Source organism: Eumetopias jubatus, unplaced genomic scaffold, assembly GCF_037043125.1.
Source record: "Eumetopias jubatus isolate StellerSeaLion01/CBP00866 unplaced genomic scaffold, mEumJub1_p1.0 scaffold_11, whole genome shotgun sequence".
In the NCBI taxonomy this organism is placed as follows: domain Eukaryota; kingdom Metazoa; phylum Chordata; class Mammalia; order Carnivora; family Otariidae; genus Eumetopias; species Eumetopias jubatus.
The window spans coordinates 21,025,297-21,026,894 of NW_028274817.1; the positions used below are offsets into that span (position 1 = coordinate 21,025,297).

Consider the following 1,598-nt stretch of genomic DNA (forward strand, 5'->3'; position numbering starts at 1 on the left):
TGTAACAGGTAATTGCATGGGCTCTCGGGAGGCAAGTTACACATAGATCATGTAGTTAAATGAAGGCATGTGCCCCAGGCCAACAGATCATAGGGACAATGTGTGAGCCCCACATTCCATGAAGATGTGAGTTTAGAGAACTATGAGGAGTTTGAGGGGTCTCAAGGACAAAACAAGTTAGGAGGTGTGCAGGACCTAGAAGAATATCTTAGAATGAAGCTGAGTCTTACCAAGGTAGTTAGTTAATGGCTGTTGCCTAGGAAAAATAAAAAACCTGGGCAAAGCAGGGGACCACACCATGGACATTCCAACCTGCCTTCTGTACACAAAGACCAGCTCTGCCCCACACCTGACCCATCGGACACTGCATAGTCTCCATGAAGTTCCTGCCATGGCTCAGCTTATACTGTCCTCATTGGCAGAACACCATGAAGCCTTAGCACAATATAAGGAAGGAATTGGAAAGTTTATAGGAATGCTAGAATCGTTCTTGTACTGTTCCCTGCATGATCCCATCAGCCCCTGACCAACTGGTTATGTAAAAAACAAGTCTGTGTCTGTGTGGGGCATTGGGGGATGGGTGGAAATGGCTGCTTCCAAGTTCATGGCAATTCAGCAGGCCCTTCAGCCAGACTGGTTCCAGTGTCTCTTGGAGAGGCATCGTGCAAGCAACTTCCATTAAAAGAGCCAGAAAGCCTGTTGATCAATTGCTTCTATTCCTGGGTAATCATCTACAGCTACAGGAAGGATCAGAGGTCCTTCAGAAAAGTACCATCATTGGAGTGATTGGAGGTGGAGACATGATGGAGGAGGCGCTGAGGTCAGCACGAGAGATTGCCAAGCAGCCCATAGGTGGCTTCCTTCTGGATGGCTTTCGAGGGAATCCAACAACCCTGGAAACTAGACTGTACTTGCTGTCATCAGTCACTACAGAGCTGCCGGAGGACAAATCATGCCTCATTTTTGGAGTCAGCCAGCAAAATGAGGTGCTCAAGTGTATTGAAAGGGGAATGGACTTATTTGAGAGTTTTTTCCCCTTATCAAGTGACAGAGCGGGAATGTGCCCTTTCAGCTTTCAGTAACTGTTTTAAATCTCTTTAAAAGTTTAAAATTTTTATGTTAGAGATTTGAGAGACAACTCTTATTCATTGAAGACTCCATTCTTTATGTGTATAACATTTGTAATAACTTCACCTTCATTTAAGAATGTTGTGAAAAAAAAGAATGATGTAAAAATACTCTTAATGGCTATATATTTCTGTATGATAATGTTATAAATTAGAAAGTTATTTCTTTTAGCAGCAACATATGGAGACATATAAAGTTATAGATGGATATAGATAAAATTTGCTAATAGAAGGTCCTAGCAAAATTGCCACATTTACATTAAGGATGGAGATAGTTCTTAGAGGGAAATTATCAGAAATACTAAGAACCTTGTGCCATGGCAAAGACTCAAGACACTGAGAATCTGGGCAGGCTATCTCTGGGAGCAAATAGGAAGGTAAGGGCCTTTCCCTGGATAGAGAGTCTAATAGTTGGGAAATATTGTAGATTCTGATTATATATATATATATATCTAATTGAATGGATAAAAG

At 41.7% G+C, this 1,598-nt stretch overlaps 1 pseudogene; it reads left to right on the forward strand.

The window, feature by feature from the left end:
* The first annotated feature begins 213 nt into the window (after positions 1–213).
* Positions 214–1,101, forward strand: LOC114223752 (queuine tRNA-ribosyltransferase accessory subunit 2 pseudogene; annotated as a pseudogene).
* Positions 1,102–1,598: the final 497 nt, after the last annotated feature.